Genomic DNA, 27,939 nt, shown 5'->3' with positions numbered 1-27,939 from the left:
ATCCTATGTCATATCAAATGATCTTAGGACGTCCTTTCATGAGGGAAGCACAAATGGTACATGACTGGTCGAAAAACCATGTCTACCTACAATTCCAGGACTCTGTCATTCGAGTTGATCTTGAGAATGGTCGTGCATATCCTTTAGGAAGCAAGGTTATCATCGATAATCGATCGGATACCACTGTTCATTCCGCCCCATTAAGGTATTGCTACACATGCAAAAAAGAGACTGATGATGGGAAAGATTCTCCTTACATGGATGTCCTACCGGGTATGACTGAGTCGGATAACGTGGATTGGGTACACCTAGCGGCAACCATAGACACATGGGAAAATAGAGGCACAAGTTGGGTAACACCTGAGGGGCAAGATATGCCACCGTTAGTGCCAATAAACATGATAGGTGTTATGCACTTGACTCTTGATGGCGAGAACGTGGCAAACTCCACCGACACTGAAAGTAGCGAAGACTCTGACCAATGCAACTCTGAGTATGAATCTCAAGAAGAAACTGACCCTGAGCCTGATGGGAAAAATGAATCAAATATTCACCCAAATGTGGAAGCAAGGTGCTCAAGGCCTAGGACAGTGGCCTCCTGCAGTTCATCCGAAAGTGAAGATCGACCAAGTGAGTCCGAATCTGATAGAAACAAAAATCAAAAACTTGGTAAGAAGAAAACGAGACATAAGCGCCAACGCTATCGAGCTAATGTACGCACTGCAATAAACAAGGAAAGATCCACTGCAGAATGGCTCAGTTATGTAGGAGCCATTGATGCTCATCGAAAGATAGCTAATAATTGGGAACAATATCTCCAAAGTGTCATGTGGTGTATTCCGCAACCTCATGACGTCGCCCAATTAGAAATCGAAGAGAAGCCGAAACTAAGTCGTACTGCAAGAAGGCGGCAAAACCAAGAGTTGGCTCAGCAAAACAACAAAAGGAAGCGGAATTGAAAGAAAAAAGCCTGGCACAACAAGAACCAGTAGACTTACACCCCGCACTCGAGCATTTCAAATCATTCACCACAGGGGAACGTAAAGTAGTCTACACAAAAGCCCAACGAACGCCTACCAATGGGAGTAGCGGTGTCTACGATGGCCCTGCGGTAGTTAAGGAGATAGACTTAGCAGATCCGGGTGAGGAGTCTAAACCAGTTTTTATTGCTCAAGACCTCACCAAGGCGGAAGAAGCTGCACTTACGAAGCTTCTTAAAGAATTCAAGGACATATTTGCTTGGACATATCATGATATGAAGGGTGTTCCACCTTCGGTGGTGCAACACACGATTCCAATGATTAGCACTGCTAAACCAGTCCAGCAACGTCCGTACCCAATGAATCCTAAGTACGCAAAGATTGTACAAGAGGAAATTGAAAAGCTTGTAAAATGTGGATTCATATACCCTATTGAGCACTCAGAATGGGTTTCTCCGATAGTCATCGTACCAAAGAAGAATGGGAAACTCAGAGTGTGCGTTGATCTCAAAAAGGTTAATGCAGCCACCAGAAGGGATCATTACCCCTTGCCATATTCTGAACATGTGCTTGAAAGAGTGGCAGGCAAGGAGGCATATAGCTTTTTAGATGGGTACTCGGGTTACAATCAGATCACAATTGCAGTCGAGGACCAAGCTAAAACAGCATTTATCACGGAGTTTGGAGTGTTTGCCTTTCGCGTCATGGCTTTTGGCTTGACCAATGCACCTGCAACATTCCAACGATTGATAAACACAGCCTTTAAGGAATATCTAAGGGACTTTTGTGAAGCTTTCTTAGACGATCTTTGTGTTCATTCCTCTTGGGATGAGCACTTGATGTGTTTACGAAAAGTATTTGAAAGGTGTAGATTATATCGCATCTCCTTGAATCCTTTCAAATGCCAATTCTGGGTTAAACACGGAGTTATCTTAGGGCATATAGTGTCCAAAAATGGGATTTCTACTGACGAGAGTAAAATCAAGGTCATTCTGGAATTACCCCCACCCACCAACTACAAGGGAGTCCAACGCTTTATGGGCCACGTTGGTTATTATCGAAGGTTTATTCTATTCTTCGCCGAGATAGCTCGACCATTGTATAAGCTTCTCATCGAGTTTATTTGGACCGAAGAATGTGACCGTGCCTATGAGCTATTAAAGAAGGCCTTGGCGAGTGCTCCAATCTTGAGAATGCCTAACTGGGATTTACTCTTCCATGTGCATATTGATGCATCAAACTTTGCTATTGGGTGTGTGTTAACTCAACCTGGAGAACATAAGCTAGACTACCCCATTAGCTTTGCCAGTCGCCAGTTGAACGATGCTGAGATGAACTACACCACTACGGAGCGAGAAGGGTTGGCAATGATATATGCAGTAAGGAAATTTCGTTATTACCTCCTTGCCACCAAGTTTGTTTTCTATGTGGATCATCAAGCATTATTGTATCTGGTAAACAAACCATGCTCCACAGGAAGAATCACACGATGGCTATTGATTCTCCTTGAGTTTGATTTCACGGTTGTTGTGAGACCTGGCAAGAAACATGTTATGGCTGATCATTTGTCTCGCATACCTAATGGTGAGGCTCCTACGGGGGTTGATGATGACTTACCGGACACTTCCCTGTTCATGGTGGAGACAATGCCTGAATGGAGTGAGAAGATTGTTAACTTTTTGGTTAATGGCTTTCCACCCAAGGAGCTTCGTAAAGATCTAGCTCGAAAGCTAATCAAAGAATGCGAACCCTATTGCCTGATAGCTGGGACTCTTTATAAAAGAGGAAAGGATGACGTTCTTAGGCGTTGTGCCCGAGAGGATGAGTATCTATACATTTTGCAAGAGGCACATATGGGCGTAGCCGGTGGTCACTTCTCAGGAGACTTAACTGCGCGAAAGATCTTACAATCAGGGTATTGGTGGCCCACTATGTTCCAAGATGCATCACTCTTTGTGAAGGGTTGCGATGAATGCCAACGATACAAGAAACCCCAACGGAAAGATCAGATGCCCCTACATCCAATCAAAGTAAACCAACCATTTGAAAAGTGGGGTTTAGACTTTGTAGGTCCAATTAGTCCAGCGGCCCGAAACACACAATCTCGCTATATTATTGTGGCCACTGACTATATGACCAAATGGGCTGAAGCGAAAGCGACACGTAAGGCAGATGCGAGGACAACAGCCAAGTTCCTCTTTGAAAATATAATCACACGCTTTGGTTGTCCTTTTGAACTTGTGAGCGACAATGGTACGCATTTTATAAATGAAGTGATTAAGGAGCTCACAACAAATTTCATGATATCCCATCATAAATCTACTCCTTACTATCCGCAAGCGAATGGCCAAGCTGAGAGTACCAACAAGACTTTAATCTCTGTTTTGACAAAGACAGTTGAAGCTCATCGCACGGATTGGGATCTAAAGCTCACGACAGCTTTATGGGCCTATCGTACTGCGTACAAAGTGGCTATTAATTGCACACCATTCAAAATGGTATATGGCCAAGAAGCAGTCATGCCATGGGAATTTGTCATTCCTAGTCTTCGTGTTGCTACTCAAGAGGGTTGGGATGGTAATCCCTTAGTAGAGCGTCTATATATCCTTGAGCGGCTAAACGAAGAAAGACAATTGGCTATATACAATGCCCTTGTGGAGAAGGATAGAAGGAAAAAATGGTTTGATCGCCATCTAAAGGACAAGGACATCAAGGTTGGGGATAAAGTCTTGATGTATGGAGTGCGAAACGAAAAGAAGAAGCTCAAATATGCTGGTAAGGGACCGTATAGAGTATGTGAAATTACACCGCAAGGTACCATCAGAGTGGAGACTCTCGACGGAGTTGAAACCATTGGATTCCTTAATGGGAGTAAATTCAAAAGATACTATGACCCCCTAAGCCAAGAGGAGTTACATGCAATCCATCAAAAGAAGGCAGCTAAAGAACAGGCTGAGCTTAAAAAGATACAAGCAAGAGTCGAAGCCAAAGAACGTCAACAGCGTGCTAAGAGACAACGAGAAGCCAACTTGGGAATTACGCAAGTATTTTTCGAGGAAGCAGAAGAGGATGCACTAGAATCTGACCCACCTCTAAGATACCCAATTGAGTTACAGAGTCCTTACGAGGAGGTGCTGTATAATGCATTATTGGATACAGGAGCTCAACACAATTTGCTATCATATGGCGTGTGGTGTCAACTGGGAAAACCACCTTTAACCAAGAGTTCTATCCAAGTCCAAGGAATCAACAAGAAGAAAACCCCTGTCTCAGGAATTCTGCACACTCCGGTTGCTTATGACAAGGGAACCATAATTCAAAGCTTTTTGGTTATGCCTGCTGGAACCATGGAAGGGACTGTAATCTTAGGGCGCAAATGGATGATGGCCACCAAGTGCAATATCGATTGGGCAACTAGACAAGTCACAACGCAAGAACCAACACTAGGTCTGACCGCTCAAAATCCCGCACCTAAGTCATCCACTCAAATATTAGATAACGAAAAATCACAAAGTCCAGTGGCAAAACCATCTTCGATTGTTGGCCACCCCTCTAACGCTTCAACGCCAAGAGTGGAAACAGGCAAGGTGGTCCCTAAAGCTTCGGTTACTATGCCAAGGAGTACATACAAATGGGTCCCCAAAGCTTCGTTAATAGCTACTTCCCCTGCTCAATCTCGTTCAGCCACCAAGAAGCCTCGTAAAAGGAAGCAGCTACCCACCCGAGAAAGGGCAATGTAACATCGCGATGGATCCCTAAAAAATTATTAGTAGCCCAAGGGTACTACGAGGGAAATGACCAGATTTGGGTCCCTAAACATAAGCTGAATCCCTCTACATCACCTGTAAAATCTTGCAAACCAATTGTTGCCACCCCAACGATAATTCAAGATCGTGGTAAGGGAAAGGTAACAGAGTGCTCCACACCACTTCTTCCAGAGTTAGTTTGGATTCCCAAACGATATCGATCATTACCACCTAGCTCAGGAAGGGGGGAGCCACATGAAGCTTCTAGCTCCTCATGCCAGGCACACGCTGATATAGAAGTTTCTACATGCTCTACACCTACTCTTGCCAACACCCAACAAAAAACCGATGAGTCTACGTCTCCCCTTGTAATAGTATCGTCGGAAACCATTTCCTCCATTCGTCAATGGGAGCGTACACTACCATCTCTACAATTGAATGTGGCCACAAGGGTCATAAAAAGCTATCTGCCCACATCACAACCTATGACCCGCTGGACAAATTGGTTCCAAGAGGCTGCAACATCATTGCAAATAATATGATCTACCCAAGGAAAGGGGGAGCATGTACTCACGCTCGACATTCTAATGCTTCCTCCTTATAACCTTCTCCCCTGACCATGTAATTGCCAAATTCAAGGGGATGTATATATATAGCTTCATACATTAAAAAAAAACAAAAACAAAGAAAAGAAAAACAAAAAATAGTAAAAAGAGCAAGAGCACAAAAACAAGAGAAATATCCGTAAACAATCAAGAACTAGATTGTCCTGTCATAAACCTACTGATGCTATATCTGTGTTTGCAGATATGGCAGATGCCCCATCATCATACACTTCATCCACTCCTACCTTTGGTGAGAGGTATCATCTGTACCTTTCTCAGATATTCCACATGTGCTATCCTGTGATTGAAACTGAATGGGATCATATAGATGTACTAGCCAGAGTGGTGACTGGTAGGTAGGTTAGCGTTTCCAAGTTTTTTCTAGTTTAGATTCCTTAAACAAATCTTGAAATTTTCACACTGATGTGCCTCTCGAGGTATAGTGCTTGTTAGTTGATTGTACAGGTTAAAAAAGTTTGAGGTGGGTTCGCTTCCAAGTCCAGAGACTGCCGCAACGTTCATCAAAATATATCTACATCAAATTGCAAGCTGTCTCGTCAAATCCAATTACAGGTGTAATTCTTCCATACCCACTCTCTTTCGTTTTTACTGTTCAATCAATTGCATAAACTATAATGCATGACCACATGGAAATTGTCAATGTACTACTTAGTTTTTGAAGTTGCTTGCATGCTAGTGTAAATCATTAATGAGCTTAACTTTATTGGAAATATTCCTAGGCAGCATGACGTCTTTAGTTAACCTTGGAATACGATTGTCTTAGGTCTAAGGTCAAACCATCTTAATGTTTGAACACCTGGCTGTGTGTGTGTTGATCTCTAGGACATAGCTTTTACCCCTTGTTGTCGAAAGGATGTAAGAACACATTTTAGTTCAGGAGCGAAGATCAAAAGAAACTTTATTAAAAAAAAAAAAACAAGCCTACAATAAATGGCAATACAAGTCTATGATGTGCTTTAATGTTGGCCTATCGCCTTATTGATACTTGGTAGGCGAGGAGTATTCTACTCCAGACCGATGCCTTGGTTGGTAGGGGGTAGCCTTGCCTAAAGTGAGCTAATAGATTCCTGGATAATGCTTTGTGTTAAACATGGTACCAGGATCGATGTTAGTTTTGCCTTAGGAAGGTCGCCATTGTGTATAAAAATTGTCACGTGCATGAAGAAATAAAGGCAAAAGGCTCCTGTCACTCTAATGTTTCTTGTGTCCCTAGGCTCGTGGTATAAACTTGTTCTTAGAGTAAACACAGTGTGGTCATCTGTTTATTTATTAAGCTTGGTTCTTTTCCTTGACTTAGGCCAGTTATAAACCTTGATTAACCTTTGACACCTTGCTAACTCTTGATTTACTTTCAATAATTTTAAACTCCTGTTAATGTACTACACTAGCTCATTCATGTAACCCTTAAACTAAGTTCTCATCATCCATTGTGGTCTAGCATGCTTGAATTTCTACACTTTATATCTTTTGAATTCTAGCATACTTTCACTCTACTTCCCTATTTTGCAGACGGTCTACCACAACAACCCACTCGAGCTTACCATACCATAGCTTCCGAGGACGGAATCTACATCAGGAAGGGGGGCATGTTAACCCATGGCGGACGCACTATGTTTTACGTCATTAATTTAAATATTCTGAGTCATGGGCCGGGCTTGTCGGCACCATATGTTAAGGATGAAGGGATTGGGTGATCGTCGATGAGAGGCGCACCTTGGATATCAGTAGGATAAGGGTTAGGGTCGGCCGGCCATGTATGGGTGCCCAAGTGTGAACGGCCAAGTCACCTATAAGAGTCAAATGTAACCCTAAAATCCTCATTCTCATGTGTTGTGAATACAAGAGTGCTCTTGCCTTATCTCTTTGGTTTCCTTCTCCTGCGTGTGTGTGAGAGAGAGAGAGAGAGAGAGTGAGAGAGCGATCGAGCGCACTGTGTAGCGGCACGGCGACAGCGGTCGGAGGCGGTAGAGCGGCGCGACGGCGGCTCCTCCTTCACGGCTGCGACGCGGGAATCCTTCAAGGCGGCGGTTGAGCGGTGAGTGACACACCCTTTGGCATTCTGTTTGAGCTTCCTTCCCTGGTTGTATGCTTGCAGCCATTCGTGGCTCGCATACGGTGCTCGGCAAGTCCCCAGCTACGACCTGTGCGGCAAAAGCGCACACAAGGCGGCCTGTACGTTGGCGTCTCCAGTCGCCCGCAGCCAGCTTCTCAACCACGTCGCCCAGCTGCTCCTTCCAGTCGTGAGCTCTCCACGATTCGCCAGAGCGCCTTGCGCCTGCACGCTCACCCGAGAGCCAAAAAAAACAAGGCGGCCTTCTTCACTTTTAGTCTGCAGCTGCGCATCACCCGCACTCGCCAGCTTCTTGCATCTTCCTTCACGTGCTGGCCAACATTGGCTGCAACTCTAGCCTCCACGTGGTCTTACTAGCTGGCCAATGTGCTGGCCAACGTTGGCTGCAACTGTAGCCTCCACGTTGTCTTACTAGCTGGCCACGTTGATCATTATTTTTTAATTTTATTTAAGGCCTAGAAGATGGCCATTCCAATGCTTTTCACACCAAATTAAAGGCAACCTTAGCCACATCAATATTCAATTGCCCTCCATGCTTCCACACCTTCAAATACAACCAGCAATGCCCACTCATTTCTTTGGGGACACGTACACAATTCAAACAACCGAGCAGCTGATATCATCCCCAGCCGACCACGTTCCGGACAGGCCTGTACAAGCTTACAGCCAAATCGTCCACCCTGTACATCTGCCAAGGCATTCCCGAGCAAAACTCTCACACATGCCATGCATCCCATATGTACACAAGCCTAAAACGCCATTCAGAAAAACACCTAACATACTTTGCCAATCCCCCCGGTCTGCTAGAGCATTCATGCTCAGCAGCAAAAAGATAAATTCCAATAACTATCCCCAAAATCAAAAAGAAATCTCGGTGCATCTACCGTCCAATCCTTCAAGAATTTTCCTCTGTCAAATAACCATTGATATATCCTATTATGGTCTTCCACTTTCAGCAACCCCCTGGGCTCTTCATATATGGCTTCATCAATATATACTGCATTTCTTTCTCCATACCAACTCACATGGTCTTGTGATGGAAACAACCATTCTTCACCTCTACTCCCTTCTGACACATTTGATTCCCACTCATAATCATATACTGATTTAACAAACATCTGATCTTCAACTCCCACCTCATGATCATCCAATTTGCAACCTGCATCATTGGCTTCCAACTCTCCCTCTGGACAAACTGCCAGACCAAGACTATAGCCAAACCACTCATCCATATGCTGAGCATCAACATGTGGTGTGTCCAACCATAAACCCATTTCCCTTCAGCCCATCAACATCAAACACAGCAACTTCATGCACTGTAGACTCATCATTGTCACTTCCCTGTAGTTTCTCCAACTTCAAGACCATTGGTGATCCTTCAAGATTCTCCACATCTTGCACAGGCATCCCTACCAAGTCTAAGCTCCCTAAACTCCCAGGCAAAGCATCTTGGTCCCCTTGACCAACAACAATAGCCTCACATGCATTCTCACTACTGAGACAACCGACTCATTCTCTTGGGCATGACAAGGAACACGCACCTTATGATGATCAGCACCGCACCTGCAAAATCTATCACGTCATCATCCAAAGTAGCATCCAACTCATCATCAGTCACACCATCACTCCCTTCCTACACAACTGGTATGCAAGTAATCTTCTCCAGGGAAGCCAACTCCAACAGAACATCCAATGCATTATCAAGAATACGGTCCAGCTCATCATCCAAAGAGCATTCCAAATCACTTTCCACAACAGCATCGACATACGATTGCAAGGACATCTCTTCCTCTACACAAATTGGAACCTCCATCTCTTCATTCGGCATAATAACGTCTTTGTCGACAACCCCGCTTTCCAAAAACGATGGCTTCTCTTCAAGACCTGTCAAGCACTCCTTTTACTTTGGCATTTTGACCTGTATGGAATCCTCATTCAGATACCCTTTCAACCACGAAAAGAACCCTGACGGCTTATCAAGCATACATTTATTCACTTGCTTTGGCCTTGAAGGCATTCCTCCCAGCAAAAAACATTTGGCATCCTTTCCAGCATTAAAGAGATCCTCATGCACACCCTCTGAATGCATACCGAGCTCTGCCATCTTCTTCATCTTCCACTCCTTGTCCCTTGCAATCTGCACAACATCCTCAAAGGTTTTGGGTTTCTTCCCTTCGACCTTGAGCTTCAACGCAGGAAGCAAACCACTTACAAACAATCCTTTCTTCACAAACATCGGGGGAGCCTCACTCCGCAAAGAAAAGCACCATCGATCCCACAACCCTGTGAACACATGCAAAAAATCATCCACGTTTTGTCCTTGTCCTTGTTGCAAATCATTGAGTTCCTGCCATAGCACACTCGAGTCTTCAACTCGCTGGACTTGCTCCAAAAGAGCCTCTGTCAACCTGTCTAATGTCAAAACACTAGGTGGTACAGCCTTAGCTTCCTTTGCTTCAAAACCTTTGAGCCAATCTCTAGCATCACTCTTCAAAACGATCCTCAAAAGCTTCAACACCTGCTCTTCATTATCAACATGGTTGCTAATGCCGCGATCTCGAACCTCTCAAGAAACTCTGCTACATCTTCATTAGAACCACCAAAAAACTCCGTATACGACATCATTTTTATCCCCAAGCTTCACCTTCAGACCAAGAAAAAACTGGAAACACCTTCCTTCAATCTCCTACTCTGGGGCATACACCCTCGTAAGAGAATACCTGAGCTCTCCTCTGTCGAACAATCCCTGAGCAATCCTCAGTGGGGGCACCAGAAGACTGTCGGGTGGCTAGGAAAAGAAGAAATGCCTCTATAGCTACCTACCCAGCAGCCTTGGAAGACACAATAAACACAAGGGGCACCACTAGCACGATGCTGAAACACTTCTCACTGTTCTCACCACCTACCCACACCAGAAAGACAGCTCAAAACCATGATAGACAATTGATCATTTAGCAAAACACACAGCACCATCCACATTTCAAACAAACTCAACAATTACACCAAAAACCAGGACTTCGGCCAGGATTTACTGCCAAGGGAATTACACCCTTGCATCTGACAACCAAGCCTCTGTCTCCCGGTCACTCTTTCACTTCAGAGGGCGCCCCACCAGCAACCCTCAACTTCCTCTGCAGCCCGTCGATTCTTTGTCCAGCTGCTACCTGCCAAGTGTCGTAGGCGAGTCCCACCTGTCTCCAGCCCACACATCAGCACCTCTCTGCAGCCAACACAAACAAAAACCGACCACTGCTTCTCTGCTGTCATGACCAGCACCCTTGCACTGTCTCTCCCGTCACCACGGGCCACTTCTCTCTCTTCCCTACTGTCCAAAGGCGGCCTCCACTGTCTTTTCTCTCCAGTGAGACCAGTCACCACTTACACTCAGCAGCTGCTCTTGCCAACTCTTTAGAAAAAACCAACACAACCCTTCTCACCTGCGCATGAGAGGCGGCTCTCTCACCAGTATTGCCAACCACCCAAGGCACTCACCCACGTGGATCCCTTGCTCTTCGCCAGCCTCCACTTCCCTGTACACAAGGCGGCTACCTGCCCTTCCTTTGGTCTATGTCTGTAGAATCCCCAGCCCGGCTACACGCTTACCCGCCAGCCTTTTTCACCAGAGAGGCGGCCACACTCTTCACGCTCTCCCACCTTGCTCCAGCCACAACACAAAACATCCACAATGAGGTGGCACCCCTTTAACCCAAGGCGGCTGCTATCCCTACACCTGCGGCTGCCTTAACTACAGCTCTGTGCTGAATCACCAGGGAGCGACCCCTCGTACCCTTGGTGGCACCACGCCTTCTTCGCGTCTACAAGCTGCACTCCAGAGCGACCTTCGAGCACCACAAAGCTACTCAACCTCTTCACGCCCGTCTGCTCTTCTGCAGAGTGCCTCTGCAAGGCAGTCTCCTCCACCCGGTGGCTTCTTTTTCGATGCGGCCCTCTCATTCCTTTACGTCTTCACCACCACCTTCTAGATGGTGTGCTGGCAGCTACGAAGGCTTCCACATGGCTATTCCCAAGTTGGCCACTTGTATTATTATTTTTATTTATTTTTAAAGCTCAATGATGGCCACCACACTACAATGGCTCCTCCTTTCCTTGTACTTCAGGTTAACACGCCGCGCCCACGACCTTCCAAAACAATGCAAGAGCTGCCCACACAAAAACCGGCCGCATCATAACTTACCAAAGATGACAATTGCAGTCGGTGCCCTGCAACCACCCGCACACCACACTGTTGTAATAAAAAACTTCCAAATCTCCAGCATCTTCTCCAAAAAAACACATGCATATACCAGCTCACTGCAAAACCACCCGCTCTATACATTTGCCAGGGCATTTAGGGCAAAGTTTATTCACACACCACGCATCCCATATGTACACAGACCCAAAACACCTTTCAGATTTTTGCCTGACACATACCAGCTGCTCATCTCATCAAAAACAACATACGTGCTTACCCTGAACTCACGTGTAGCAGGGTTATAACACCTGTATCCCTTTTGCTCAAGGGAATATCCAATAAACACACATTTTTCAGCTTTTGGATCCAGCTTAGTTCTCAGCTCATCTAGCACATGCACATATGCAATGCATCCAAAAACTTTCAGATGAGACAAATCAGGTTTTCTACCAGTAAACCTCTCCTCTGGAATTACATCATGTATGGCTATAGTTGGAGTTCTGTTCAAGATGTAAACTACTGTAAAAACAGTCTCAGCCCAATAGCTATGCGGCATATTCTTCTCTTCCATCAATGCTCGCGCAATCTCAGCAATGTGCCTGTTTTTTCGCTCAGCAACTCCATTTTGCTGCGGAGTGTATCTGCATGTAAACTGTCTCCGAATACCATTCTTCTTCAAAAATTCAGAGAACTCATTGGAGAAGTACTCTCCCCCTCCATCTGACCTTAGGCACTTTACATATTTTCCTGTTTACTTTTCAACCATAACTCTGAAATTCTGAAAATGAGTGAACACTTCACCCTTCTCCTTCATGAAGTATACCCACACTTTCCTTGTGTGGTCACATCAATAAATGTCACATAGTACCTGCAGCCTCCCATAGACATGGTCTTCGTAGGACCCCATACATTTGAATAGACAACATCTATTGCATTTCTACTCACATTTCTATTACATGGAAATACAAGCTTTGTTTGCTTTCCAAATTGGCATGCTTCACATATTTTCTGCATACCTTCAACTTTAAACTTTGGCAGCCCTGTCACAATTCCTTTAGTCTGCATAGACTTTATTCTCTGCACATTCACATGTCCAATTCTTTTATGCCAAATGTCTGTGTCTGCAACAATTCTTGAACCATTTGTAAACATCGCAACACTCACTTCAGGCATGTTTACATTCAATGTAAACATTCTGCCCACTCTGTTGCCTTTTGCAACCAACCTGCACTTGTCTTTAAAGTCTTCAACATAACAACCATCAGGGTTAAACCGAACCTGCAAACCTTGCTCAATCATTTGGCCAACTGAAACGAGATTCTTTGTTATGTTCAGAACATGAAGTACATCTGCACGGTACTTCACTTTGCCATCCTGCATAGACAATGGCACATCTCCAACATAGGCAATTGGATGAGTAGTGTCATCCCCTGTTTTCACAAAACCTGGTCTTTCAAGTTTTTTCATCTCCTTGAAATACTCCCCATGACTTGTCATGTGGTTCGAAGCACCTGAATCAACGTACCATACATCATCTTTATGTGCTGCTTCAACATTTTCAGACATGGCATTAGCAACATGCTGCATAACAAACAACCTTTCATTATCCTCATTGTTTTTGCTCGAGGATGCATAGTTGTTTTGCTGCAATTTTCCATTTTGCATGTCAGCCTACTTCTTATAACAATCTACTTGGACATGTCCAAGCTTACCACAATAAAAGCATCCACGTGTATCATTATACTACCTTTGCCAATTTCCACGACCTCTTTGACTCCCCCTACCTCTGAATTGGCCTCTTCCACCTGCATGTTGTTGTTGTTGTTGTGAATTTTGGGACTGTTGTTGTTGCTGTTGCTGGCCATAATTTTGATTACCTGTTCGGCCACCTCCTTGACCGCGTCCACGGCCTCCTCTACCTCGTCCTCTTCCTGAACTTGTGTAGAAGGCTTGTTGCTCTGAACTGTTTTTGTTTGGGTGAAGATTGTTGGTCTTCACCCAAGCTCTTCTCTTCTATAATCAACATAGACACCAAATCTGTGAAATTGGGAATGTTTTTCCGAGTCTGAATAGACATCTTGAACACCTTGTATTGTGGCCCGAGACCACGTAGACACTTCCTCCTTGTCATCATCATCTACTAAAACGCCAATAGATGCAAGGGATTCCACAATACCCTTGATCTTCAATGCATAGTCATTTATAGACATACTCTTTTTCTCCACAATATGAAGTTCATTCTTCAACTGTATCTTTCGTGCCTTGGTATTTGTTTTATAGAGTTTTACCAAGGTGTCCCATGCCTCCTTGGGGGACTTGGCATCCTGAATGTGCCCAATCATGGTGTCCTGTATACTGATAGAGAGCCAATACATAACTTTTCTGGCTCCTTGGTTCCAATCCTTGAACTCTTTCACATCTGCAGCAGACAGATTGATCTCCGGTATCTCCGGTGCCTCTTCATGCTCACCTTCTATGTAGTCCCAATAACCCTTTCCCATCAAGAAATTCGTCAACCTGAACCTCCAAGCATGGAAGTTGTTCTTATCAAGCTTCTCAGCAACAATCTGGTTTATGCCATCATTTGACATCTTGCCAGACACACAAATTTATCAAAAACAACACTCTGGTTTGTCCTGCACAAACTATTGTATTTTCGGTAGCGGTACTATAGTACACTCAAATGTCACAACCAGTGACCTCAATGTGCATTGCATTTGATCTAGCTCTACCAGGTGGTAGAGCTGTATCTAACCTAGACCACATCGTAGAGCTAGAATGCTTTGAGGTCTAGCTCTACCATGTGGTGGAGCTAGAATTGCATTTGAGGTCTAGCTCTACCATGTGGTAGAGCTATAATGCATTGATCTAGCTATGTACCATCATGCAAATCAACAAAACCAATTACTCCCACGAAAAATATAGGGTCTGATAGGACAGTATAGTTGCCCTATAGCTTTACTCCCACGAAAAAAGCTCCTCAATCAGAGATCGTTTGCCAGTGTCTCCTCCCGTAGAGCTCCCGATGACAAGGGTGTAGTCGCCAACACAAATAGGGAAGAGTAGTTGAAGCTCTTACCCTCCTACTGCTTCCTGTGCTTCTCTTGCTTGCAGCTCAGCTCTTAGCATGAACTAGGCTCTGATACCATGAAAAGATGCAGGGGAGAATAGAGCTTGAGCTCTTGCAAGCACACACACACTCACAAAACCCTAAAAGAGAACACACAAGGTGAGAGGCTAAAAATCTTCTTCTTCTTCACTCAACACTCAACACACCATACTCAACACACCATATACAAAGATAAGAGTACACACCTATGAAAAGGTACTCAACCGTAAATACATACTAGGGTTCTCTATAGTGTGAACCCAACTAAATGAGCTGGCGCTATAACTATGCCAGTCTCTAGAATGGCTGTCATACAGCATGTCATCCCACTGGCCACATATCACCCATGATCTCACCAACCATGCCAGTGGTGTAAGTGTGGGGCCTATCCCCAGGCGGGTCATCAGTGTCCACCGCCTCACTAGATGAGCTCGATATCTCAACACCTTTTAAGATTAAGGGCTCACCTTATGTTGTGTTGAAATATACAAGTGAATAGGGTGTGTGTGGGAACAAGCCCTTGGTTAGAGGCTGTAAAAGAGAAGATGTAATTGTGAAAGAACTTGTGAAAAGGTGAGAAGAATCTACTGGGAGAGAATAATGGGTAGCATGAGAAGATTTAGGAAGTGTGGAGATATTCTGGGAGATATTCTGGGAAAAGTGAAGAGGTGGAGAGAATCAAGGAAAAGAGGTGGAGTGAATCAAGGAGAAATCAGTAGGATTTGATGCTTGATGTAAACTCTATAAATTGAGGCGGCATAGCCCTAATGAGAATTTGCTGGTTTTTGAGTATCCATGCCTACATTAATCTATTTGCTAATTACCCACTAATTATGCCTTAATTATTTGCTAATTATATCTTAATTATTTACTAATTATGCCTTAATTATTTGTTAATCACTTTGTTAATGACATTGATTCTAGTGTTTGATCCACCATAGCTCATCATAATGCTCAAATTTCAACATGGTATCAGAGCCATGCCTAGAATCCATCAGATTTATGAGCCCATTATTTAATTAATTAGGATTAGTAGATAATTAGAAAATAATCCAAATTTTAGTTATTTTTCACTTCACCCCTTCACCCCCAGCCAGTGGTGGTGGAGGATCTCATTCACCTTGCACACTCACAATTAGGGCAAACCCTTCTAGCATATGGTAGCCACTTCAATGCTCTTCAAGCTCATCAAAACGACACAGCAAACCGCCAGCGAAGGAGGGAGAAATCACGTTTTTACCAGGCGCCTGTTTTTCTGAGTGAAATCGACATTACTACTTGCACAGATCAAAGGTCTCTAATTCCTCCTAGCCCAAGGTGTTTTCAAGCATGCTCTACAAGCTGGTGAAGACAGAATTCAGTTTCATCAAGTCTTCAGTGAGATCCAAGCTCTTCATCAAATCTGCAGGTGACTTTGGTAAAACAGAGATTAAGCTTTCAATATTTGGTCAAATCTTGTGTTTCTTGGCTTAATCCTCTACTAGACTCATTGCTATTGATGCCTTTGAAAGCATTTGAGCTCATTTGAAGTCTAAGGCACCAGATCTGGACTCCCCGCATACTCTATTTTTTGCACACAAAATAGTGGATTAATTTACTAATCAGTGATTAATCAATACTAATCATTGTATTTTGGTGCAATTGAGGATTCAAATTGACCATTAGGTATCTGATATAGATCCGCATAACTTCAGATTGCAATTCGGAGTTGATTTGATACTCCAACCATTCCGTACAAATTGGTTACCCTTGATTTAATGTAATTTCTGGAAAAGACACGTGGAGAGAAGCTGCCACGACAAGAAGACTGAAGACAAGAGAAGATGTGAGGCTCCAAAGAGTGAGGAGCCATGTGAAAATCTCAGAGAGAGAGAGAGAGAGAGAGAGAGAGAGACCCCACAACCCAATGTAACCTGCCCCAACAAAGTAAAACCACCTCTGAGCCACCGATGATGTAGGCCAAGTGGTAGATAGATGTATGTATGAGCACTTTAGTCAAGGTCGCGGGCACTTATAGTAGCCTTGGACACATAGAGAGAGAGTGTCAAGGACTATGGAGTTTAGGGACTTGAGGCACTGGTCGCGGACTGTCAAGTAAGAGAGAAACTTGATATAGGGTCTAGGTGTGCTAAGATAACTTGAGGGGAGGTATGCTAGACATTAGTCGCGGACTATCAAGTAAGAGGAAACTTGGTATAGGGTCCAGGTGTGCTAGGATTATTCACTTGAGGGGACGTGTTGAAATATACAAGTGAATAGGGTGTGTGCGGGAACAAGCCCTTGGTTAGAGACTGTAAAAGAGAAGATGTAATTGTGAAAGAACCTATGAAAAGGTGAGAAGAATCTACTGGTGGGAGAGAATAATGGGTAGCATGAGAAGATTTAGGAAGTGTGGAGATATTCTGGGAGATATTCTGGGAAAAGTGAAGAGGTGGAGAGAATCAGGGAGAAAAGAGGTGGAGTGAATCAAGGAGAAATCAGTGGGATTTGATGCTTGATGTAAACTCTATAAATTGAGGCATAGCCCTAATGAGAATTTGCTGGTTTTTGAGTATCCATGCCTACATTAATCTATTTGCTAATTACCCACTAATTATATCTTAATTATTTGCTAATCACTTTGTTAATGATGTTGATTCTAGTGTTTGATCCACCATAGCTCATCATAATGCTCAAATTTCAACATGTTGCATTTCTGATTAAGGGTTGGAAGGAAAGAATCGGATACACAGAAGCATTAGACTAACATAATGGAATGGTTGTGGGAGAGTCCTTGTGGTGACTCACCCTGTTTAGTGGGTCTCATCTATCCAAACCCCTCTAGCTCATGTTGAAAAAAAAAATTGCTAGAGGCTTAAAATTTATCACTCATCGAAAGGATTTTTGGGATTTTAGAGTGGCAAGATGGAGGGGTTGGTCAACCACGTAAGCTAACTTATAGCCATGTGAATCTCCTTCTCCTAAAATTGGGAGCCAACTTGCCAACATGGCCATAATTGGGCTCTATGTGGAATCTAAAGGGAAAACCATTAGGGGTTTACAAAATACCATACCATTACATTACAATACATGGCATGCAATCTATAAGACATATGGACTAAAAATCCCATTCAGCTTCAATGTTAGTGAAATTATCCTCGTCAATGGGGGGCTACTACTTCCAAATTTGTTTTTCTTTCTTTGACCATGTTGACTTTAGCTCTATTCTTATGGTAGCATCTGTCTTCAAGGTATTGAATTTTTCCATAGTAGGTACACTATAGATTTGGCTTATGTTTGTACCTATAATCCTTGAGCACATACCCAAGTCTTCCACAATGTGTGCATCTTGAAGTTGTCAAATTTCCTTCATTCTTTGATTGGTTTTGAAGTAGGCACTAGTGTCAAGGTTTACAACCCCAATTTTTCTCATGATATCTTTCTCCTCTTCAAGAAAGGCGCTTTTAATGCCTTTAAGAGTGTGTTCCTTCATGTATTTCAAAGTAGGCATAATATTATCAAATTCATGAGAGGCATGGACTTGAGTAATATAGCAATAGCATCTTGTGCACATCCATTTATTTATTTTTACAAGCTTAGAGTTGAGGCATAGACTTGCAAATAGTTATTTTGTAAAGTTGAAAAGCTTTCCCCTTGCCCCAAGTAATCTAATATTTAAGAGCTCTCTATTTTGGGGAAGGAGAGAGTACCATAAAAGAAAAAGAACAAGTTTTGTATTGTTGGAGGCTATGGCCTATTTTAGCAATTGAATGCTTAAAAATACTCATGTGTGGGGAATCAGCCACACACATGTCAGGAGGGAAGAATGCACCTAATGTTCGTATCGTACAAGAGTTAAGTATTTTCTTGTGCTAATTTCTAAAGCTTGGTTTATGCTGAATTTGAATAATTATTTTGCTTGAGATATTATCTTTCGCAAATTCCTAGATGGGTATCCTTGTGTGAATTACCTATTCCTAATCACCACCATTCCTCATGCTCAAACCCATCTAAATAATGACAAGTAAGGAGGAGCCACTACAACAAAATCTAACAAAATCAACACCTTTGTAAAGGGGATAAAATCCACATCATCAACTACCACCTCTATTTGGAAATCAATGGAGACCAATTACATCAAAACCCTTTTAATGGTGGTGAAAACCCCAAAGTTATCCAACCCAACCTCACTAATTGTAGAAATTCCTTCATAGCCTAAGAAAGTTTCACAAACAATGTGTTCCTTAGGCACCAAGCTATAGTGATGATCGAGTGTCAACGTGTGGATCCTTAAAAACTATCACCAACACTGAATAAGCAGACCAAAAAAAATCATTAGGACAATCAACCAACATCTCAACATTGGTGGGTACTATCAAAGAAACAAATTTTATAGGTTAAAGTTATTATGAATGTAACACATGGTTATGGTTTCTAAGTCTCAAAGAGCTATCCCATCAAATGGAGTAAGAAAAAAAGGAAATCATTAGTCATATTCAATGATTCTCCAAGCTATTATTACCAAAGAATCTACTCCATGTTCAAGGTTTCTATGAAGGAAACACTATGATTTCTCTAACCAATGGGTGCCAAAGAATCTACAGCATGTTCAAGGTTTCTCTCAAGGAAACACTATGATTTCTCTAACCAATGGGTACCAAAGTATCTACTCCACGTCTAAGGTTTCTCTAACCAATGGGTACCAAACACTCAGATTCCTCTAATCAATGGGTAGAATCCACTCCATGTTTAAGGTTTCTATATCAAGGAAACACTCTGATTTCTCCAAGCTATGGGTGACATGATGTACATGTATATCTTCATTTTATACATCATACAATGCAAAAGATATGGGTTCAAGATTTAATGATACATGTACAATAACATCAATTTATCTTGCATACATCTCCAATGACCTGACATATAACTTTAACTTTCCACCATCTTATATCTCCAGCATAAAAAAGCAAGTATATGCAAACAACATCACTAACACATCATTTAGTATGCATCCCATTCCATTCATATGACATACACAATCAAACACCCACGTACAACTAGATAGGCTTTTCTGAATTTCATGTGTATTGTTCCAGCTATATGCGCACACTGTGGAAAACGATAAAGACAATATACTTTATCTCATTGCAAAACATGTGTTTCATGGTTTGGGCCAAGCTTTGTCACAATCTACTTCTAAGCTCCGATTCTTGTTCAAAGAAACATCCTCATTTATCTCAACATCATGTTCTCCCAATCCTTGTCTCGCAAGCATAAATCTATCAATAGCTTCAACACAAGTTGACTTTTCCATTAACCAGCTACTATTAATATCCGATTAATAACTTAATTAAATTCTAATGACACCTACGTGAGGCTACTTAAAGAAGGGGTCTAGTTCCTCAGTAAGGTTGGGCAGCACATCATTTTGCTTACTCTACCTTGCAAGGATCTGTAAACCTAATTCTTACGCAACTGGGGTATTTGGAAAAATAGTCAGTACTCTCACACAGAGTCAAACACAGAGTCAAAGAAAGAGCATGGACGACTCTTTCTTGGGTGGACTACCATTATGGGTAGAGAGAGACATTTGCAGTGGCCCACCACTCGACCATATTTTTTGGAGTATGGCGAGATGTCCAAGTGACCTTGAATAAGATGGCTAGATATCCAAGTGGCCTTAAATAAGATTGGCCTAGGTAAGATGAGAGGTAGTGCAATATGTGTCTTCGTACAACCTGACCACCAAGCAAGGGATTGTTAACAAATGACAGAAAGGAGGTGCGGATATGTTATGCAATGCCCTTAACCTAGGTAAGATGAGAGGTAGTGCAATATGTGTCTTCGTACAACCTGACCACCAAGCAAGGGATTGTTAACAAATGACAGAAAGGAGGTGCGGATATGTTATGCAATGCCCTTAACCTACATGTCATTGGTGAGAAGTATTGATGAGAAGATAAAGAAAAAAAAGCAGGAGGTGGGAGTCACAAAGAACCACAGCCAAAAGGGCTTTGAGATCGACAACCTGAAGCTAGAATATGTGGTGAGTTTTACACCAGAGCTATACACCTCATCACAATCATGACGACACTAGTAGAATACGTGAGGCTACACGATGCCATAATGCATGGCTTCAATAATTGCCAAAAAAGAGAGCAAAGTATCCTAGATTTGAAAAACACACTGTCCGAAATAAGCATTTTGCCCGCCCTTCAAAAGAAACGGCTAAGTAAAGAGAAAGAAAGTCAAAAAGAAAAAGAAAAAGAAGAAACAACACAAGTGGCGCGCGACTCAAAGCAAAAGCAAAACTAGTTACCACTCCGCCGAAACTCCCTCGACATTCAATGTCATGGAGCGAATGGGGGGGCTGGCCAGTGTGCGGGCAGCGCCGCCCCTCCGCTGTAGTCTGGTTACATAGGTCAGTTAGAGTAGCCCCGTGGGAGTTGTCATCGCTCCGTTGTAGTCTAGTTGGTTAGGATACTCGGCTCTCACCCGAGCGACCCGGGTTCAAGTCCCGGCAACGGAAGAGTTGCTCCCGAGTGGCATCCTCCTCCTGCGACGGCCCTTTTGCTGGAGCTGGCGAGCGTTCTTGTCTTTTTTTATTTATTTAGCTAGCATGCATCTAGCAGCAGCGGAACGGTACTTGGACCCATCAACTGTATGTGTTTTATTAAACATCTTTCCCACCATATTTGCCAGGATACTCAATCTTATGCACGCGCACACACACAGTGTTCCCCAAATTACACAAATAGGGAAGTCCTTTATAGTTCCAGGACTTTACAATGGAGCTTTGCACTTCGAGTACCCCCTCAACAAAGAGACTCCGACCACCACTGATGGTAGTATATGAAGGTTTTGGTTTGCTTTTGGTGCTTTTCTTTGACTCCTTTAAAAGTGCTATTTGGACTGTAATTTTGGTGTGTAGACACCTTGGCATTTGGCTAACACACCATACACTTGAACCTTTCAACTCTTTCACTATAAAATGAAAAATGAGATGTGCTCTTTATATCTCTAGAGCATGTACATGATGATGCTTGTTTACAAGCGTGCATGTGTAAAATATTTTCCCACAAAGATGATGAGGATATCCCAAGGATTTTATAATCCTTCTTTTATCACAAAGTTGTAATACTACCCCAAAGGTTTAAAGACTAAAAACCACTAAGGTTTAAAAATAGAAACTTTGTTATGAATTTAAAAGGGGTTTTCCTCTTCTCTCAACAAGGAGATTTCGCTTTATTTCCGCACAAAAATTTTCAAATTCTCTTCTTACGTTGAGTAGCGCACCGCACGGGAGAAGAACCACCAAAGATTTGGTTGTTAAGACCCAACAAGAGCTATAGCCAAAATTGAGACATGTAAGAATATCAGACACGATACACCTAGATAATCTCTAGCCCATGGAGGCACACAAACCGTTAGATATTCCTAGTGTAATCTTGGAGGTAAAATAAAACTTACGAGCTCCAAGTATAGACCCCACACTATTTAGGAGAATATTTGAGTTTGAAAACCCTAACCCGATAGAAGAAGTGGAGATTCCAATCTCCCCAGCACCCTCATATGGTAGAGAGGTGTCCAAGAACTCCTCTCAACATCCCTAAGTTGTTAGAGTTCGTGGCTTCTGAAACAAATACCATGATGACTATGTGCTTGTGTGGAGATCCCAAACTCTTCAAGTCATTGAAAGCTCTTTTAAATGGAGAACTCAACGTAGGACTAACTCCATTTGTAGAAACCCATAAGACTCAACCCTACTATATGGAATTTCGACTCAAGTCATAGAAAATTCAAGAACCCAAGTAGAGAATGAGCATTCCAAATCAATGGTCAAAATTCCATTGAATAAATTGGGTTAATACTTTGAAGGTGATAATCCAATGCATAAATACTAGTTACCGCCAAGGGCATCACAATAATGGGAGTCCTAGATGGTGGTGCAAGAGTCAATATAATCACCAAAAAAATCTAGGAATAAATGGCCAAACCCAAGCTTGAAGTCTCAGACATTGTGGTTAAAATGGTAATGTTATTCCAAACCAATGGGAATGTTACGCAACCTTAAGATCAAGGTGCTGAAACATCAGGTGAGGCATACGTTCATTGTGATGGACTTTTCCAAGCAACTTGATTCTTATTGTTAGATTCCTCTCTCTAGCTTTTGAGGTGTGCAGGTGTAAGAACCTGCTTATAACTATTCCCCTCTCTGAAATAAAAGAAAGATCCTGTTTTACCCTGTTTTGGCTTGGAGAGAGAAAATGTCTAGAGGGAGGTAATTCAAAATTAAGATATTTTTGGATATAAAAATCCTCCTAGTGTCAAAATGGTTTCTCCTGATACAGAAATTCAAAAAGAACTTTCCAGTGTGCAATTGGAATTAATTAAAAATAGGTATAAAGGACCTTATCCTAAGGGTCCAGATTTTCAGAAATTTTTAGATTATGATCCAATTAAGGTTCCTATGGACCAATAGGATCAATCCAAGTGTAGGGAGGAGATAAATTGAAGAATAAAAGAAAAACCCCTTCAAAAATGAGTAAATGCTCACATAAGACGAAGAGTGGACTAAGGACCAATGAAAAGAATTAAAAAACTAAATTTTTGACACCTAAGTGTGGGGATCTCCCCTCATCAAGTAGGCGCTTTTTCCTCATCATTACTCCCAATTATTAATCAATAAAATGAGATATTTTCATCTCTCCTCTCTCCTATTTCAAAACTAGATCCAAAAAGTAAGCTGAACTGATCCAAAGAATAAATAAAAATTGACCAAACTGTCTGGAAAATTCTAGAATAAGTTTGCTTGGTTAGAGGCTCACTTTTTCCTATAAATAGAAGCCTCCCCCTTTGTAAAAGCTTAATGGTGTTTATGCACTATTACTCTACTCTTGTCCTCCTGGAGGAGCCATCTACATTGAATTTTTTAATAATTCAATTGTTTTTAGCTTAATCCTCTCCGAAGTGAATTGCTGGCCACTATTGCTTCAAACAATAGTAGAACCCTTAATCCCTCAAGCCAAAGGAGAGCTTGCTGGCCACTATTAAATTCAAATGCTATGCCTTTGATGAAAAGGCCACCCCCTTCTCTTCTTTACATTCCAGCCTTTCTTAATCCTAGAAAGATTAACTAAGAGATTAATTAAACTCTTCTTATTGTTTACTCTCTTGAATTTAGAAAATTGTGTAGATTAGAGTTCTATAATTCTAAATTGGCTTAATTAAGTTAAGTGTAGATAGATAAAAATGAGAAATGGTTAGCCATACAAAGGAGGTTATGGCAAAATTTTCCAAAAGAGTAATTCCCACCATTTTTGCATCTAAAAGAAATATTCTAATTACTCCATACACATATACACCTATGAATATGCATGGATATCACTGATATTAATTATTAAAATTGATTTCCATGCATAGAAAGATGCATAAAGAAAATTTTTTATTACAAAAGTGTTATTCTTATTAAAATTGATTCTATGCATAGAAAGATGCATAAAGGAAATTTTTTATTACAAAAGTGTTATTCTTATTAAATTTGATTCTATGCATAGAAAGATGCATAAAGGAAATTTTTTAATTACAAAAGTGTTATTCTTACTAAATTTGATTTCTATGCATAGAAAGATGCATAATGGAATTTTTTTATTACAAAAGTGTTATTCTTATTAAAAATGATTTCTATGCATAGAAAGATGCATAATGGAATTTTTTTAATTACAAAAGTGTTATTCTTACTAAATTTGATTTCTATGGATAGAAAGATGCATAAAGGAAATTTTTTTATTACAAAAGTGTTATTCTTATTAAATTTGATTCTATGCGTAGAAAGATGCATAAAGGAAATTTTTTTATTACAAAACTGTTATTCTTACTAAAATTGATTTCTATGCATAGAAAGATGCGTAATGGAATTTTTTTAAATTACAAAAGTGTTATTCTTATTAAATTTGATTTCTATGCATAGAAAGATGCATAAAGAAATTTTTTTAATACAATAGTGTTATTCTTATTAAATTTGATTCTATGCATAGAAAGATACATAAAGGATTTTTTTTATTACAAAAGTGTTATTCTTATTAAATTTGATTTCTATGCATAGAAAGATGCATAAAGAAATTTTTTTAATACAATAGTGTTATTCTTATTAAATTTGATTCTATGCATAGAAAGATACATAAAGGATTTTTTTTATTACAAAAGTGTTATTCTTATTAAATTTGATTCTATGCATAGAAAGATGCATAAAGGAAATTTTTTATTACAAAAGTGTTATTCTTATTAAATTTGATTTTATGCATAGAAAGATACATAAAGAAATTTTTTATTATAAAAGCGTTATTCTTATAAAAATTAATTTTTATGCATAAATAGATGCAAAAAGAAATTCTTTTTATTTTAAAAGTGTTATTCCTATTTAAATTGATTTTATGCATAAATAGATGCATAAAATGATTTTTTTATTATAAAAGTGTTATTCCCATTGAAGTTGATTTTTATGCATAAATAGATGCATAAAGAATTTTTATATCAAAATTAGAATTCTCTTAAATTCTATAATTAAACTCTATGAGTATTTGATAAATGAATATTTAAATACTCTAAGAGAGAAATTTCTATGGTTTTATATTCACATAGATTGTAAAAAGAAAATTTAGGAAATCTATCGAGATCGAAATATTCAGATAAACAATTAATTTATTCCTCATTGGAATTCGTAACTAATTTAGAAATCAGTTAAGTGAATAATCAAAGAAAGAAATTCAGTAAAATAGTAACTGAATTATCAAACCTTTTTGAGAAAGAAATTCAGTAAAATAGTAACTGAATTATCAAACCTTTTTGAGAAAGATAGTTCAAGAAAAATCTTACCCGACTCGAACCTTGAATCAGATTATGACCAAGACCAAACTCTTTCCTCTCAATTTCGAGGAAAGAAGGAGTGACCAGTTTAGAAAAATACACTCAAAACTCCCGCCAAATTTGAAACTAAGTTTGAGACCCTTCGAATTGATCTGAGGATCAAGGTTATAAAATTCAAGGAATTCTCATATGAAATTCAGAATTTCAATCAAGAAGTTTTGGGGATACTGATTCAAGAAATACTCCTTGTATTCAAAAGAAAATCAAACTGAAAACTTGCATAGAAACCTTGTTTTCTTAAAGGACTGTCTTACGCCAGAATGTTGGAGGGGGCAGAGGGGTCTCACAGCTCATCTCCAAGTCACTAGACTCTCCATCAAGAGAATGCCCTATAGAAATATCAAGCATACCAAGGGGCTCAACCACTTTCTCTTTACCTTTATGTGATGACATGTGAATCGGGATGTAAATGAATGATATGGGATATGGATGGATGGGATGTGATGTGAATAGATGTGATGTGATGTGATGTGAATAGATAAGATGAGATGTGATGTGAATAGATGTGATGAGATGTGATGTGAATAAATGAGATGTGATGACATGTGAATCAGATAGATGTGATGACATTTGAATCAGATAGATGTGAATGAATGGATGAGATGTGATGTCATGGAAATCAGGATGTAAATGAATGATATGGGATGTGAATGGATGATATGTGATGAAAATGGATGTGAATGTGTATGTGAAGAATGGATGTGGATGTGTATGTGTGAAGAATGGATGTGAATGTATATGTGAATAATGGATGTGGATGTGTATGTGAATAATGGATGTGGATGTGTATGTGAAGAATGGATGTGGATGTATGTGAAATAATGGATGTGGATGTGTATGTGTATGTGAAAGAATGGATGTGTATGTGTGAAGAATGGATGTGAATGTATATGTGAATAATGGATGTGGATGTATATGTATATGTGAAAGAATGGATGTGGATGTATGTGAAATAATGGATGTGGATGTGTATGTGTATGTGAAAGAATGGATATGGATGCATGTGAAAGAATGGATGTGTATGTGTATGTGAAAGAATGGATGTGGATATGTATGTAAAGAATGGATGTGGATATGTATGTGAAAGAATAGATGTGGATGTATGTGAAAGAATGGATGTGGATGGATGTGAAAGAATGGATGTGGATGTGTATGTGAAAGAATGGATGTGGATGTGTATAGACTGTGATGTGATGTAAAGAGATATGATGTGACATGAATATATGTGGATGTGAAGTGATAGATATGAATGTATGGATAGATGTGGGTAGTCGTACATGTGAACGGTTGGATGGATGTGGATGAATGAGATATGATAAGATGTGTGTGAATGAGATATGATGTGGATAGATGTGATGTGATGTTATGTGGATAGAATGTATGTGATGGGATGGTGATGAGAATGAATGTGATGTGATAGATGTGAATGGATGATGTGTGATGTGAATGAATGTGATGTGATGTGATGTGAAATGGGATAGATGTGAATGAATGAGATGTGATGTGAATGGATGAGATGTGAATCGGGATAGATGTGAATGAATGAGATGTGAGGTGAAATGGATATGATGTGGATCGGGGTAGATATGAATGGATGTGATGTGGATCGGGGTAGATATGAATGGATGAGATGTGAATGAATGTGATGTGATGAGATGTGGATATGGGTAGATGCGAGTGGATGAGATCTGATGAGGAAAGATGTGATGAGATGTGAATGAATGTGATGTGGATATGGGTAGATGCGAGTGGATGAGATCTGATGAGGATAAATGAGGAAAGATGTGATGAGATGAAAATGATGTGATTGGATAAGAATGGGAATACATATAAAATGGATGTGGATTAATTAACATGGATTAATGTGGAACAATGTGAAAAGACAAGAGTTCGTTTTATAGAAACTGTATTTATGACCTGTTTTTAAACGACTGTTTTATGTCAAGAATGCTAGGGAAGCATTTCAACCGTCTTGTGAATGAGGTCGTGGAGACCTAACTGATAAAGTTGCAACAGCTAACGGAGAGTCAATTGAAGACGTCTCGCGTAGCAAGGTCGGCCGAGGTCTTGATCGGCCTCAGTTCGATTTAAATGGTGAGCTTCCAGTACGATGGATGAGGGACTAAAGAAGCGGCCTATGAGTGAAGCGCTAGGTGACCTGCGAAGGATCCTAGAGGGTGCTGACCATACGGTGCTCGGGCTCTAGGTCACCGAAGATACCCACACGTGCGTTGTGGAAGATATTGGAACAAGGAGTAAGAGTTGTTTTCTGAATTTGGGCATGGATCTGGTTGATTGACCTTGGTGGTC

The 27,939-nt window shown here is 40.9% G+C and overlaps 1 non-coding gene across 1 annotated transcript; it reads left to right on the top strand.

Moving 5' to 3' along the window:
- Positions 1–21,159: 21,159 nt before the first annotated feature.
- On the top strand, positions 21,160–21,232 carry TRNAE-CUC (transfer RNA glutamic acid (anticodon CUC)). The gene has a single exon. It is a non-coding gene; the product is annotated as a tRNA-Glu (tRNA).
- The last annotated feature ends 6,707 nt before the right edge of the window (positions 21,233–27,939 follow it).

The sequence above is a fragment of the Cibotium barometz genome, chromosome 26 (genome assembly GCF_041138505.1).
Source record: "Cibotium barometz isolate CiBa-2024 chromosome 26, ASM4113850v1, whole genome shotgun sequence".
Taxonomy (NCBI): Eukaryota; Viridiplantae; Streptophyta; class Polypodiopsida; order Cyatheales; family Cibotiaceae; genus Cibotium; species Cibotium barometz.
This window is presented reverse-complemented; position numbering and strand designations above follow the sequence as displayed.